The 16,675-nt window shown below is 44.7% G+C and overlaps 1 pseudogene; it reads left to right on the top strand.

Moving 5' to 3' along the window:
- Window positions 1–14,407: 14,407 nt before the first annotated feature.
- LOC123146610 (uncharacterized) lies at window positions 14,408–14,546 on the top strand (annotated as a pseudogene).
- The last annotated feature ends 2,129 nt before the right edge of the window (window positions 14,547–16,675 follow it).

Here is a 16,675-nt window from a genome sequence, read left to right as displayed (position 1 = left end):
GCTCCGCCATTGGCGGGTAGGCAGATCAGTGAGCTTTAATGTGGACTAGAGAGAACCGAGGGCTTCATGGAAAGGGCTTTAATGTGGACCGGACTGTCAGAGTTCGGTGTGGCCTACTCCGGACTCCCCTACTTTATCCCACGATTTGGGACTAGACTAGGGTTTTTTTTAAGCTCACCCGCGTCCGACCCAACACGAGAGCCAAACTGGACAACGGCGGAATAGGTGTCCGTGTTGGAGAGGCCCTAATACTACCACCCAAAAATCGCAGTGGTATGTACCACTTGTAGTGATACACACAAATTGTCCACTAGAGCTACTTTCTAAGCCATCCCAATAGGGGGAGGCGGCGGTTCGCTCGAACAAGATTATGGCATGTTTTAGGAAGGTTTATGACGTGCCACCTAGTTTTGGGAAAGTTCCACAAGGTTTGCTCATCGGTTTTCTATTTTTGATTTCCCTTTTTTCCTTTTCAAATTAGTAAATAATTTTCAAATTCAAGAACATTAGTTTTTGAATTCATCAAAACAAATAATTCATGATTTGTTTTTTCAAATTCACGACAAATTTTCAATTCGTAAACATCTTTTAAAATCATGTTCATTTTGATTGGTTAACATTTTTTGAAATCACAAACTTTTTTCGAATTGGTTAACATTTTTTTAATTCAAGAACACTTTTTCCACTTCATGACTTGTTTTTCAAACTCACAATATCTTTTGAATTTATGAATTTTTTATAAATTCATAATATCTTTCTATATTTTTGAACATATTTTGAATGTTTTAAAATTTATGATTTTTTTAATTCTTATACATTTAAAATAACAAACACTTTCTGAATATATGAACATTTTTAATTCATGAAGATTCTTTCAACTCCTGAACATTTTTCAAATTCTTGAACATTCTTTCAACTTGTGAACAATTTTCAAATTCTTGAACATTATTTCAACTCGTGAACATTTTTCAAATTAACGCTTAAAGCCATGCAGATTTTTTTGTATTAAAGTAAACCAACCAATAAAAATGAAAAGATCAAAGGAAAAAAGGACGCAGGTCGCCGTGGCGTCACTAGTTGGGACAGGCCCATGTAGGCGCACGCACTGAGCTGTTTGAGCGAGACGTACCGCAGCCTCTCTCTCGTTCAGTAGCCACCAGAATGGGCAGGCCCAGCGCGGATCACAATCCATCAGCACTTTATACATTCATTCAGTAGTGTCTCAAAAAAAGCACTTTATTCTTCAGTTTTCTTATCACATTTTTGCATTCATTTATTCATTATCTTTTGATTATATTTAAAAATATTCGATATATATATATCACTTTATAAACAAAAATGCAAAATGTAATCACGCATTTCAAAAATGTTAAACGTGTATAGAAATAATATTTTTAACGTACACAAAAACTGTACAATGTGTATGAAAAATAGATATCAAAACTTATATATGAAAAATGTAAATCATGTATTTAAAATGTAATCACGCATTTAAAAAAATGTTAAACTTACTAGGAAAAGGGCCCGTGCGTTGCTACGGGATAAAAAGAATTATGTATTTAACCACTTATCACAATGAGTGTTGAATGTTTGCAGATTTCGACCGTCTTGCCGTTGGATGGTGTATGATTGTTAGAAAAAAAATGGTGTGGCTCGGTCTAAGTCGACTGAGATTTAACCAAGTCTTAGTCAAGTGACATAACATGCAAGAGAGAGAGAGAGAGAAACATAATTTTTTTGCACGAATCTCAATGTAAGATCTCACGAATATATCATCGACTGAGAGTTGTTTAAGTCTCAGTCGACTAAGACCTAGCAAGGCTGCAATGTAAAACTTTATGAGGCAATTCCACATAAATAATTCTATTCTAATGCATAGACTAATTCTCACATGGTAAATTGTTCTAAGAAGAAAATATAACCATCTAGGTGAACATGCTAGTGGGCTCTAGTTATGAATGGAAGTAGCACTGTCCACAAATTTCACTTCATTCAAATAAACATGAAGTATTTGTCTAACCTTGATTACTTGAAGAAGAAATAAAAACATTATCGTGCTTGTCAATGGCTAGTTATCCTCTATGTAGCTACAGACCACCGCAGATGCAATCTCTTAATTTATTAGACACATATCGGGCAATACTCTTAAGAAACACGAGACACAAGTAAATGCATTAAAAAACAAACAAAAATATTAGCCTATGGATCTAACATACTTTTTTGCATACCACCGGCATGGTTATTAATTGATCCAGTTGCCAAAAATGAAAGACTACGCCATGAAGAAGGTCAGTGAACTCAGAGAGAACAGGGTAGCAATCTCCAAAATCATGTAAGCTATATTCCAAAGTAGCAGATTCCTTTAAGATAGTTTGATTAACCTGCTTAGCTCTGTCCATTTGGTAGTATGCTGCTAGATGAATTGTACTTGTTTTTTTAACTAATAATTCAGAAAGGGATCCCTTTAAGAAAACAACTCCTGTACTCCTGTAGTGTAATGGCTGAAGGACATCAACGTTTGGGAAAATTGCAGCTACTACCGCTATCTCCATGTGACAATGTCCACTTCTTCACAACATTCAATTGGAGCTCACTGTTCACCATCTGCATGAGCCACATCGGAGCTCGTACACATCTGTAAATCAACCAGCACATCAGCCCCAAGCACTGATCCAACTTCTATAATAAATCAACCATGCAGAGCAGCCCCACTCTCTCTTAAAAATCCCCAATCCATCTGCTCTCCCGCCTCACCCCTCCCAATCTCCATTTCCTTAAAAAAAAAGACTATCATATTTGAAATATTTGTAATGCATTATTTACTTATTTTAATAAAGGCTAGAACAACACATTCTGCGGTTGTTATCTTTCAGTAACAAATGAGGTATTCTAGGCACAAAATAAAAGAATAATTAGATTATAGTTTATTTGGTATGTTTTGTTCTATCTGTAAGCATGAAAATTCAAGATATTTCCTATGTTCGTCTTAAACATAATCATGCATGTATATAATATATATGCTTGTAATAAGTTATATCAGTATGGAATATTGCACTAAAAATGATGTTTCCAATAGTTACTTTCTCCTTCTTAGAAGGCAAACATAAAATATAGACATGCATATTGGTAGCTAGCGCCTGTTCTATACTAGTATATAGCTACTTCATGCAATATATTTTGATTTAACTCTTCATATTTGATGGATACTACGACAACATTGGATCATGCTGGCTATAATAAAAAGTAAATTTAAGCATGAGACCAAATCTTATCGCCCATGTATAACTTCTGTAGTCTAACCTGCATGCTCTGCCCCTTCGCCATAATCAAGTCATCTAGTTCAGCTGTAAGCATAAAATAAATATAACTGAGGAAAATAAAGACCAGTGAATTATTGGAAGTTTAGTTGGTTTTCTAGTGGTCTTTTTGTGGAATCGTCGTTGGCCTAAAAAAGATCAAATAAGGCAATGAAAATTAAAATTAGAGCAGGGGGAAAGAACAAAAGAAATTGAGAAAACTTACAGTACATAGATCCGTTTCTTTGTCGGATTCAGATGGAATTGTTATTGTCCTGAAGAAAACAAAATTAATTTATAGGAAAAGAAAATTCAAGGAAAATTTCTTGTTTCGTACTACAGTCACTTACGTGTTAGCAAAAGGAGGCACAAACGTCATGGAAAGCCATCAGTAGATGGAGAAGTACGTGTCTTTACACACGCATTGATCGGTACGTATGGAAAGACAGCAACACGGAGCTAGAGCGTCTCACCGGCGGCGGCCAAGTGTGTGATGATCATCATCATGTTGCCGAACTCATCTACGGACACCAGGCACCAACTCACGTCCCCTTTGTGCTGCTGCTGCACATGTTTGTGTACGTACACCACACACCAGCAGTTGGCGGCGCACTCCTCGGTGTTCTGCTGCCAGCGTCAAGCGGGAGCTTTTCTCCGGCACATTCATCTGGATCGTAAGGAACTCTCCCCGCAGCCGCTGACACACGCCGATGCACCCATGGTTGGCTCTCCACTCCGCCGCTCTCTGCGCTCTAAGCTGTCGAGTCACTTGCACTGGGACGGGCGCCGCCGTGATGTCGATGCGCTTCATGCAATCGACGGCCATGACTGCAGGGTGATCTCTCGGTCGTTATCGACGATCGTCGTCTGCGGAGCTGTTGAGCCAGAAACCTCTTCCGAGGTACTGCACGACATAGATGGCGATGCCGAGTTCGGGAACAGAGATCGCCTGCAGCGGCGCGATTGGGAGGGGCGGCGGGCTCCTGGTTTTTAGGGGCGTTGGATACATCCATCTATGAGTTTGTACCGGACAGAGTTTCCTTGTGATTTTTGCTTTTTTTTTAGGGTGGAAAACCAACTTTATTCATGGAATTCCACATTGAGTGGGATACATCTCGGGTCATGGGGGCACCAAACCAAACGTGCCTGCCCGGCCCTCTAGATAAATAAAATTTTGCTAAACTATGTGCTTCATAATTAACAGCACGGTTCTCAAAAGTAAAAGTACAATGGAACGATGTAGCTTTCAGGTTTATCTCGCTGATAATTGCTCCATATGGGCCGCGGGTATCCCTCCTGATGTCCGACACTACCTGCTAGCAATCCGATGCAATCACAAAATGATGAATGCCCAAATCTTCGGCGAGGGCTAGCGCCTCCCAACATGCTATTGCTTCTAGGATTGGGCCAAACATGCGTGAGCAGACGGACAATAAAGCCCACCAGGTCGCTTCTTGCAATCTATTTTGATTTTTTTTACCAAACGAACGATTGAAGGACGGACGAAAGACTTCTGAGGTACGAACGAAAAAAAGCTGTGACAACGTACCCGAAAATTAAGGTGGTAAGAAGCAATAGCCCTTTTATTATTAGGTAAAGATAAAGATAAAGATAAAGATAGAGTCCGTTGTGGCAGGCACAAACTCTATCCCTCAATTTGGGGCCGGACTAGGGTTTACCACAAATACCAGAGTCTGCGTTGAAGGCCTCAAGGTGTCCGAACCGGTCAAGGGGCCCTACTACTACCACCCAAAAATCACAGTGATATGTATCATTTGTATAGATACGGAGAAATCACCCATTAGCACTACTTTCTAAGCCGACCCATTAGGGGGAGGCAACGGTTCGCTCGTACAACATTTCGGTCAGTTTTAGGAGGATTTGGACCTATCGCCTAGTTTTGGGCAAGTTCCAAGCGATTTTTCATCAGTTCTATTTCTATTTTCTGTTATTTTTTATATTTTTCCATTTTTATTTTATTAAATTAGTGTCATTTTTTTTATTCTTGAAGATTTTTTTGGATTCATGATTTTTTAAATCCACAAATATTATCAAATAGACAGACAATTTTCAATTGATAAACATTTTTAAAAATCATGAATTATTTTTGATACGTGGACATTTTTTGGAAATAAATATTTTTCCAATTGCAGAACTTTTTTTGAAATCGTGATTTTTTTTCAAATCCATGAATATTTTTCAAATTCAAGAATATATTTTGAATTTATAATTTTTGACTTCAAAACATTTTCCTAATTCATGGACATTTTTTGAATTCTTTTACATTTAAAAATATAATGAACATTGTCTTAATTTGTGAACATTCTTTCAAACTCGTGATTTTTTTTAAATTAACGAACAATTCTGAAATCAATGATTATTTTTTCATATTCTTGACCTTTTTACAAATTAAAATTAACCAACCAAAATAAAGAAAATGAAAAGATCGAAAGAAAAAAGGACACAAGTTGTCGTGCATGCGCTGGCGCTGGCGTCACTTGTTAGGCTAGGCCCATGTAGGCGCACGCAGTAAGCGGTCCGAATGAGCGCTGGCACCGGCGTCACTTGTTAAGCTCGGGTCGGAATGTGTGAGATAGGCATGGGAAAAGGTAAACCTACTATAGACGATTGGGGTCCACAAGGCAGCCACGCAGTCACTCGCTGATAAATCCCACACTAGCCACGATTCACTAGGAGGATGGATTTCTTGGGAGCGTAGTAACTTTAGGGATTCAATGATAAATGTTACAACACAATAGTAATTCAAGTATATATAACTTCAAACATACAATTTTGATATTACATGGTATGAATTTAAATTCCATTTATTTGACAACATGCTGTAATTGTTTGAAAAAACATTCACAAATATAGGGAGCTGCATTTACTTCGAGCTTAGGCTACAACCAAAAAGGAAAGCCAAGAAGAATAAAGTTAGGGCGGAGCGTGAAGTTTCATCCTCTTCAGAGCATGACAACTTGGCAAGCATGGGCTTATTCACCCAAAAATTCACCTATGAAGCAGATGGCATTTCCACATTAATCCAAGAGGTAATACAAATGTTCAGTTATATGTTAGAAATTTCTATTTAGTTCAATGAAATGTGCTAAAAATGTTCACGGCTGACTCAGCCGTGAATGGTTTGATCAATGACACCAAGATATACTTCTTTTCTATAACGATCATCATTTGTTTGTACTTCATAATACCGACGTGATCTTCGATTAGGCTCATAAGTATCCTCCCACAAAGGAACTTGAATGTCATGTTTGTTGCAAAATAAGGTTAGCTTGCAAGGAATTCGTCCCAACCATGAGACCTCATGTGTTGCATTCTACTCTTTGCCAAACTAACAAGTGTCATTGCATTGACAATATTTTGATCTCTGTTTTGCAAAGATTTGGACAACTCATTTGTATAGCCAAGAATACCAAGCATCAAGTGAAGATTGAAAACAAAGTCAAATGATTCAAAGGCTTGAGCAACTCCACGTATTCTTGTCCACTCACTTTTTTGTGAAGGATCTTTTCCAATAGCATCAAGTACTTCAAGGATTGTGGAATGCATGCTAACAATGTGCATAATGGTTTTAAAATGAGAACCCCAACGAGTGTCGCCGGGTCTAGCTAGTCCCATCTCTTGATTTAGCCCACTTCCACTTTCAATCTCACCCATTTCAAGTGCTTCCAACACCTTTTGAGCTCTAACATCTCGAAGCATGTCATGACGCTTACAAGAAACTCCAACAATATTGAGCAAGTAAGACACGTGATCAAAGAACCACAAACATGGTTCATTGTCCTTTGCCACAGCTATAAGAACCAACTGAAGTTGATGTGCAAAACAATGGATGTAATAGGCAGAGGGTGACTCTTTCGTGATCAATGTTTTCAACCCTTTAATCTCCCCTTTCATGTTGCTAGCCCCATCATATCCTTGCCCACGTATTTGACTAGGAGTCAAATGATGATCTTTAAGCAAAGTTTGAATTGCATCCTTAAGTGACAATGAAGTTGTATTGGCAACATGAACAACTCCAAGGAACCTCTCACATCCTCTTCCCGATTTGTCAACAAATCGTATACAGAGAGCAAGTTGTTCTTTATGAGATGCATCACTAGACTCATCAGCTAGGATTGCATAGTGGTCGTCACCAATATCTTCAATAATCCTTTTAATTGTTTGCGCCGCACAACATTCAATTATTTGATTTTGTATCTTTGGACTAGTCAAGATGCAATTCCCAGGAGCATTGTTCAAAACAAGTTTATTAACTTCTTCATCATTTTCCGAAAGCCATTTAAGAAGTTCAAGAAAGTTCCCCCTATTGCTAGATTCTTGTGACGCCCCCGATTTGTCCGTACACTAATCATGCACGCAATGTGTACGACCAAGATCAGGGACTCACGGGAAGATATCACAACACAACTCTAAAACATAAGTAAGTCATACAAGCATCATAATACAAGCCAGGGGCCTCGAGGGCTCGAATACGAGTGCTCGATCATAGACGAGCCAGCGGAAGCAACAATATCTGAGAACAGACATAAGTTAAACAAGTTTGCCTTAAGAAGGCTAGCACAAAAGTAGCAACGATCGAAAAGGCAAGGCCTCCTGCCTGGGACCTCCTAACTACTCCTGGTCGTCGTCAGCGGCCTGCACGTAGTAGTAGGCACCTCGAGTGTCGTAGGTGTCGTCGTCGACGGTGGCGTCTGGCTCCTGAACTCCAGCATCTGATTGCGACAAACCGGTATAGAAAGGGGAAAAGAGGGAGAAAAGCAACCGTGAGTACTCATCCAAAGTACTCGCAAGCAAGGAGCTACACTACATATGCATGGGTATATGTGTAAAGGGGCATATCAGTGGACTGAACTGCAGAATGCCAGATTAAGAAGGGGAAAAGCTAGTCCTGTCGAAGACTACGCTTCTAGACATCTCCATCTTGCAGCATATAGAAGAGAGTAGATTGAAGTTCTCCAAGTAGCATCGCATAGCATAATCCTACCCGGCAATCCCCTCCTCGTCGCCCTGTTAGAGAGCGATCACCGGTTTGTATCTGGCACTTGGAAGGGTGTATTTTATTCAGTATCCAGTTCTAGTTGTCATAAGCTCAAGGTACAACTCCGGGTCGTCCTTTTACCGAGGGACACGGCTATTCGAATAGATAAACTTCCCTGCAGGGGTGCACCACATAACCCAACACGCTCGATCCCATTTGGCCGGACACACTTTTCTGGGTCATGCCCGGCCTCGTAAGATCAACACGTCGCAGCCCCACCTAGGCTCAATAGAGAGGTCAGCACGCCGGTCTAACCCTATGCGCGCAGGGGTCTGGGCCCATCGCCCTATGCACAGCTGCACGTTGCGTACGCGGCCGGAAGCAGACCTAGCCTAGTGGCGTTCCAGTCCAATCCGGCGCGCGCCACTCAGTCGCTGACGTCAAAAGAGCTTCGGCTGATACCACGACGTCGGGATACCCATAACTACTCCCACGTAGATGGTTAGTGCGTATAGACCAAATGGCCAGACTCAGATCAAATACCAAGATCTCGTTAAGCGTGTTAAGTATCCGCGAACGCCGACCAGGGCCAGGCCCACCTCTCACCTAGGCGGTCTCAACCTGCCCTGTCGCTCCGCCACAAAGATCCACTTGCGGGTACTCCTACGAGCCGACCCGACTTTAGTCATCACACGTGTCATGTATATAGCATTTAAGTATATGCCCGTGTTCACCGCCCAGGTGATCACGGCCCGATAGTATAGCACAGCAGACGGACAAGAATGTAGGGCCACTGATGGAAATCTAGCATCCTAGACTAAGCATGTAGGATTGCAGGTAAAGGTATCAACAATAGTAGCAAGGATAGGCTATGCATCAGAATAGGATATCGAAAGTAGTAACATGCTACACTACTCTAATGCAAGTAGTAGAGAGTAGAGTAGGCGATATCTGGTGATCAAGGGGGGGGGCTTGCCTGGTTGCTCTGGCAAGTAGGAGGGGTCGTCGACTCCGTAGTCGAACTGGGCAGCAGCAGTGTCGGTCTCGTAGTCTACCGGAGAGAAGAGGGGGGGAAGAAACAGTAAATACAATGCAAACATAAGCATGACGATGCGTGACATGTCAATGAGCGGTGCTAGGGGTGTCTTAACGCGACAATAGGTGGTACCGGTGAAGGGGGGGGAACATCCGGGAGGTATGCACGATGTTTCGCGTTTTCGGACAGACGGACCGGAGGGGGAAAGTTGCTAGTTCGATAGGTTAGGGAGGTGTGGTGGATGAACGGACTGCGTATTCGGATTCGTCTCGTCGTTCTGAGCAACTTTCATATAGAAAACATTTTCATCCGAGTTACGGTTTAAAAGATATGAATTTTCAAAGTTTATTTGAATTTCTGGAATTATTTAATTAACAGAAAAAGGGATATGACGTCAGCATGACGTAGGAGTGACGTCAGCGGTCAACAGTCCGGGTTGACTGGTCAAACTGACAAGGGGGACCCACCTGTCATAGACAGTGGGTTAACAGAGGATTAAACTAATTAGTTTTTAGTTAATTAACTACTGGGCCCACCTGTCAGTGAGAGATTATTTAAACTAATTAATTTTATTTATAAAACATTTTCTTTTTCTTTTCTTTTTTTAATTATTGCGGCGGGGCCCGCATGTCAGTGACTGGGCCTGCCCAGTCAGCAGTTGACTGGGTCAACCCAGTCAACTGGGGCCCGTGGGGGCCACTGGCAGTGACCCAGGGGGTGGCCCCAGGTGTGCCACGTCGGCGGCCGGCGCCGGAGCAACGCCGGCGACCAGACGCACGGCGGCGCGGCTCGGGAGGGGTACGGGTTTCGCGTACAGGGGGTCTCCGGAGGCGTGGCTGGGCGCGTTCGACGCGGCTCGACGTCGCGTGTCCAACGGCGGTGGTCGGAGGGGCTGGAACGGCCGGAGTCGACCGCTACGAGCTCGCCGGCGGCGAGGTGCTACGGGTGCCCGAGGGAAGCTACGCTAGAGCGCGCGAACGGGCAAGCGTATGGGCTGGGGGGGCATCTACGTACGGCGGGGAGTGCAACGGGCTTAACCCCGTGACCAATTGGTCACCGGAGACCCGCCGGCGGCGAGCTCCGCGGCGCGGCGTTCGGGCGCGCGTGGGGGAGCAGCTACGGAGCGCGGGCGAGCTAGCGGAGAGGGGGAGGAGGTAGAGGAGCTCACAGTGGAGCAGTAGGGAGTGGCAGCGAGCTCGGGGAGGGCGCGGGGTAGCCGGAGTCGGCGACGATCGACGGCGGACGTGCGGGGAAGACGAGCTCGGGGAGGTCGATGCAGTGGCGCTCGGCTCGTTCCCGATGGCGCAGTCGGCGTAGTCGACGGCAGGGAGTCGCTCGGGCACGTCGTCGGGGCGATCTGGGCACGGTGGCCGCGGGAACTACGGTGAACGGCGGCGAGCGCTCTCGGGCAGAGGGGAACGGAGGGGAGAGGGAGGGGGATCTGGCGGGGGAGAAGGCGCAGAGGCCGAGGGAGAGCGGGGGCGAGTGGGAGAGAGGCCCGAGGAGGCGGGGGAGCTGGCACCCTTATCCTCCCCGTCGCCGGCGAGGGGGTGCGGCGGGGACGGCCACTGTTCCGCCCCCGGTCGGGGGAACAGGGAAGGGGCGAGGGGGAGAGTGGGCTGGGCCGGGGGCGCGGGGGTGCGGCCCAGTTTGGGCCGGGGGGGGGGGGGGGGTTCGGTGCAGATGGGCCACGGGTCCAGTGGGGGGAAAGGCCAGCTCCCCCCTTTTTTTTTTCTTTTTCTCTGACTGTTTCTGTTTTCTGTTTTTCTTTTTATTTGTTTATTTCCTTTTTTTGTTTTATTTCATTTAAAAGTATTTAGACATTTTATAAAAATGTGTTTTCTCCATCATAATTACCAGTGTATTATTTAGAACCCACTGAACATTTTTGTTTGAATTTTTGAAAACTTTTATTTTCCACTTTAATTATATTTGAAGTTTGAACTAGGAGTTTGAAAAGGAAGGTGATCCAAATGTGATCAAGCCCTGTTTAGCACATGATTAGCTTAACCACAGGGGGTTACTGTAGCATGATTCCCAGGGTGTTACAATTCTTCACTCTCATCATGTCTATGAAATGCCAATCCTTGGTTCAAAAGAAACCTCAAGCATCTAAGTGAATAAGTCAGCCTAGCCTTGTACATACGCAAATCCTCTTTATCCACCCTCACCATAATGTTATCAATTGATGGTTGGGCTGCTACAAATAAATTGTACTTCTCTTGAGCTTTGTTGTGAATGCTATTAATACCACCAACATGTTGGACCAATGCATCGGGCTTATACCAATTTTTCCAACCACCATTCACAAATGCATCACCCCTAGGCCCCACATTGGATTTTCCTTTGAACAAATAACACACAAAGCAAAATGTTGCCTCATATTTGACACTATATTCTAACCATTTGTAGGTCTCAAACCAAACAAAGTTGAAGTGTCGATTTTTACCATAGATTTTCCTGACTTGAAAGTTGTGTGCATATGGTTGGACTGCTTGCTTTGATTGACGATTCGAGCATAAGGATCGTTTTGTAGTGTTTCTCGACTTGGGGGACCACAGATTGTTACGTATTCACGTGTATAAGGATCGTTTTGTAGTGTTTCTCGATTTGGGGGACCAAATCGTAGTGCGCCGGAGACTTCAAGGACGAAACATGTAATTTTCTCTCGACAACCGATTAGCGAGATCGGTCAGTTGCCAAGCGCCCAATCCAATCGCAATCGGGTGGACACAAAAAAGAAGCATGGAAAAAATGCTCACGAGGAACCTACTTGGAGGGCAGTCCGAAGAAAAACCGAGGAAATCCGAAAATATGGTAACGATGGAAAAGATAAAATTCCTGCTTGTCCTTGTCTTCTTTCTCCTCTCAACATCATTCAAATACTCATCAACATGAAGGGCTGACCACTTGTGATGAAAATAAAACCATGGAAAAATGAGTCATGGCGAACCAACTTGTATGAATAGTGCTAGTGACACTGCATGCATTTGACCGGATCCCATCCACTGATTCCTTATCATTGTTCTTGGACGGCCGTCCCCATTTGACCCGTCTTTCTTCTAACTAGTCGTGAAGAAAATATATACTACCCCGCGGCCCTTCTCCAAGGCCGTCGAGTCCGCCGAAGCTGATCCCCAACGCCTAACTCTGCTACTGCTCTCCCTCCGGCAGCTCGTCTCTTCTCCAAGGTATATATATATATATATATATATATATATATATATATATATATATATATATATATATATATATATATATATATATATATATATATACAGTAGGGATTTAGACTCCGTCGTCTCCTTAGTTGTTACAGCGTGAGATGGATGAGATAATTCTGAAACGTACCAAGGTCTTTCTTTTTTGAGCTGACAGTAATTGCAACATGCAAGTCTTTTTTTAAGAGGGGCTTTAGAGTGATGGTCGGGGGCGGCGATTTGAGAGGGCAGGGCGATGGCTCCGGGGCTCGTCCTCCCTCATCTTGTCGTTTTCCTTGTCGAAATGATTTACCCCCGCCCCGAGCGCTGGTCTTAATTTGGGAATTTTGTGTCCAGAGTGTTTTTCAGATGTGGCCACTGTCCTTGGCACTCTCTCGGAGGCAACTGCAACTAGTAACAAAGTTACAGGCGTGCTGTTTAATACTTTCTGGCCAGTATTATTTATATACTTAAAGATTTGTTGCTTCTCCTAAGGTTCACAAGCCGGTGACTTGTTGCTAAAGTCATCTTAGGGTCCTCAAATGATGGCAGTACATCCCGTCAAATTCACCTCATCAATCACTTCATGTGTCTCATAGTTATTCAAAATGTGCTTGTTGATAACTTGACATCTGAGTTAATCACACCCTTGTAGGTAGTTAGTTAATTACTGTCAAAAGGTAATCATATGTCTTCTCTTACCCGTACGTATTCTTGTGCATGTAGAAAAGAGCCAGGTTAACAACATTCAGATATTACATCAATGGATATGGATATTAGTAATACCGTTTCATATCTTGGAGAGCATTACAGAGGGATTCTCTGACAAGCTGATGATTGGAACTGGAGGCTACGGAACAGTTTACAAGGTATAGAGAGCAAACATATCATTCTTGCAGAAAAATATTGTATCCGTATGTATATGGAAGAGCCAAGCTAGCTGATATTCAAGTATTAATTACACGATGGATAGACATGACACTACAAGGCTATCCTTTCACTAAATCTCCAATGTAATATCAATGTTATCGCAATAAAACAATCTCATTAGTTCACACACACACACACACACAGAGAGAGAGAGAGCGAGAGTTTTTTCATACGCTTCACCGAATTTTAAAATGTTAAAGAATAGGCTTGTATGTAACGTGACAAGTGTCACGATGGGTGTATTGCGTGGGTATTGCGTGCGTATTGTTGTGTATACGGCAGGTTGTTAGGCTAGTTGATCTTATCTCTTGTATAGCTTGGAGTAGAGGTCAAGACTAGAAACAACCTGCCGATCTTGTAATATTTCCCTATATTAACACACACGCGTCCCTGCCGAGGGTATACGCTGAAACCCTTTCTTCTTTCATGGTAATCAGAGCCTACCTCGAATTCATCCATGGCAAGCTCTTCGGCGAACTCCTTCCCCTCATCTCCGTTTGCACACATCGCAACAGAGAAGCTTACGAGAGGGAACGAAGCGCTATGGCGCGCCACCGTGTTCTCGGCCATCCGGGGAGTGCAGATGGCGTCCTTCCTCGACGTCGAGCAGGTGGTGCCCCCGATGAACATTGAAGTCACTAGCGACGACGGCAAGACCAAGTCCAAGGCCCCCAACCCGGAGTTCAGTGCGTGGTATGCGCGCGATCAACAGGTGTTCTCTTACCTGTTAACCATGCTGCCCCATGAGATGGCCATCCAGGTGGTGACGTGCCACACCGCAGCAGAGTTGTGGAACACGGTGCAGGGGATGCTGGCATCGCATACCCGTGCGCAAACCGTCAACGTCAGAATCGCGTTGGCAAACCTCCAGAAGGGCAACATGACTATCACTGAATATGTTGGTAAGGTCCGAACCCTTTGTGATGAATTAGCTACTTCAGGGAAGAAGGTGGACGAGGAGGATGCCGTCTCTCACATCCTCACTGGACTCGACGAGGAGTTCGACCCCGTGGTGTCTGCCATGTGCTCTAGGGTTGAGCCTGTCGGGGTCCCGGAGCTGTACTCGCAGCTCCTGAGCTTCGAGACTCGCATGAATTTACGTGGCGGGTCCTCTCAGTCGTCAGCGAACGCGGCGACACGCGGGCGCGGTCGCGGTCGCGGCTGTGGTGACCACGGTGATCGTGGACGCGACTTCAGCAATAGGCAAGGCGGCGGCGGTGATCGTGGCCGTGGCACCTTCCCCAAGCCACCGAACCGTGGCAACCCTGGAGGCAACAACGGCAACAACGGAAACTACAACAACAACGCCGCCAAACCAACGTGCCAAATCTGCGGCAAGGTTGGTCACCCAGCATGGAATTGCTGGAAGCGTTATGACTCCTCCTATCAAGGGGGAGGAACGCTCTGCAAACATGGTGGCTCCGCAGTATGGCGTCGACACCAACTGGTACTTGGACAGTGGTGCGACGAACCATATCACAGGAGACCTAGAGAAGCTCACCATTCGGGATCGGTACACATGATCAAATCCACACCGCGAGCGGGTCAGGTATGGCTATAGCACATATTGGTCAATCTCATATTTATACCCCCGAACGTGATCTTCTCCTCAAAAATGTCTTACATGTTCCTGAGGCTGACAAGAGTTTAATCTCTGCAAGCCAACTTGCTATTGACAACAATTCTTTCGTTGAAATTCATCCCTATTCTTTTCTTGTAAAGGATCGGGGAACGAGGTGGGTTCTGCTGCAAACTAGTAGGAAAAGGGGCTTAGGTCACAGGACAGTTTTCACATTAGCCCCGGTTCAGTCACGAACCGGGACTAATGTGAGCATTGGTCCCGGTTCGTGCGGCCAGGGACCTGCCGGGCCTCATGGGGGCATTGGTCCCGGTGTTGGAAATATGCCCTAGAGGCAATAATAAATGGTTATTATTATATTTCTTTGTTCATGGTAATTGTCTATTATTCATGCTATAATTGTATTGTCAGGAAATCGTAATACATGTGTGAATACATAGACCACAACCTATCCCTAGTAAGCCTCTAGTTGACTAGCTCGTTGATCAACAGATAGTCATGGTTTCCTGACTATGGACATTGGATGTCATTGATAACGGGATCACATCATTAGGAGAATGATGTGATGGACAAGACCCAATCCTAAGCATAGCATAAAAGATCGTGTAGTTTCGTTTGCTAGAGCTTTTCCAATGTCAAGTATCTTTTCCTTAGACCATGAGATCGTGCAACTCCCGGATACCGTAGGAGTGCTTTGGGTGTGCCAAACGTCACAACGTAACTGGGTGACTATAAAGGTGCATTACGGGTATCTCCGAAAGTGTCTGTTGGGTTGACACGGATCGAGACTGGGATTTGTCACTCCGTGTAAACGGAGAGGTATCTCTGGGCCCACTCGGTAATGCATCATCATAATGAGCTCAATGTGACTAAGGCGTTAGTCACGGGATCATGCATTGCGGTACGAGTAAAGAGACTTGCCGGTAACGAGATTGAACAAGGTATTGGGATACCGACGATCGAATCTCGGGCAAGTAACATACCGATTGACAAAGGGAATTGCATACGGATTGATTGAATCCTCGACACCGTGGTTCATCCGATGATATCATCGTGGAACATGTGGGAGCCAACATGGGTATCCAGATCCCGCTGTTGGTTATTGACCGGAGAGGCGTCTCGGTCATGTCTGCATGTCTCCCGAACCCGTAGGGTCTACACACTTAAGGTCCGGTGACGCTAGGGTTGTAGAGATATATGTATGCGGAAACCCGAAAGTTGTTCGGAGTCCCGGATGAGATCCCGGACGTCACGAGAGGTTCCGGAATGGTCCGGAGGTAAAGATTTATATATGGGAAGTCTTATTTTGGTCGCCGGAAAAGTTTCGCGCTTTATCGGTATTGTACCGGGAGTGCCGAAAGGGGTCCGGGGGTCCACCAGCCCCGGGGGGCCACATGGGCTGTAAGGGGTGCGCCTTGGCCTATATGGGCCAAGGGCACCAGCCCCAAGAGGCCCATGCACAAGAGATAAGAAAGAAGGGAGAGTCCTAAAGGGGGAAGGCACCTCCGAGGTGCCTTGGGGGGGAAGGACTCCCCCCTGGCCGCACCCTTCCTTGAAGGAAGGGGCAAGGCTGCGCCCCCCCTCTCCCTTGGCCCTATATATAGTGGGGGGAAGGGAGGGCAGCAAGAGCTAAGC

Source organism: Triticum aestivum, chromosome 6D (assembly GCF_018294505.1).
Source record: "Triticum aestivum cultivar Chinese Spring chromosome 6D, IWGSC CS RefSeq v2.1, whole genome shotgun sequence".
NCBI classification, from domain to species: Eukaryota; Viridiplantae; Streptophyta; class Magnoliopsida; order Poales; family Poaceae; genus Triticum; species Triticum aestivum.
Note: the sequence above shows the minus strand (reverse complement) of the source record. Positions and strands in the feature narration are given on the sequence as shown.